Source organism: Excalfactoria chinensis, chromosome Z (genome assembly GCF_039878825.1).
Source record: "Excalfactoria chinensis isolate bCotChi1 chromosome Z, bCotChi1.hap2, whole genome shotgun sequence".
NCBI lineage: Eukaryota > Metazoa > Chordata > Aves > Galliformes > Phasianidae > Excalfactoria > Excalfactoria chinensis.
In genome coordinates, this window is record NC_092857.1 from 23,303,154 (window position 1) to 23,303,597 (window position 444).

Below are 444 nucleotides of genomic sequence, written 5' to 3' on the forward strand. Positions count from 1 at the left end.
AGATGGAAGCTTTAGATTGGATGGCAGGGGGGAATCTTTCCCTGAGAGGGTGGTGGGGTGCTGGCATAGCTGCCCAGAGAAGCTGTGGATGCCCCAGTGCTGCAGGTGTTCAAGACTGGTCTGGGTGTAGTGCTGGGCAACCTGATCTAGTGGCTGGCAACCTTGCCTAGGCCAGGGGGGATTGCAACCCAGTAATCCTTGAGGTCCCTTCCAACCCAAGCCACTCTATGATTCTAATACACTTCCCTTCCTGCACTCTCACATAGCACCTGTGATCTTAAATATCTGCCTAACTTCAGCTTTGCAGTAACTCAGCACAAGTGACAGTGGCTGTATTTCCTGTCAATAGGGATGTGAGCTAGATATTCATAGAAAATAACCCAATCTGCCTGACTGCTACTCTACAATCATGAAGGTAAAGACGAAATCCATAACATAGCAAAA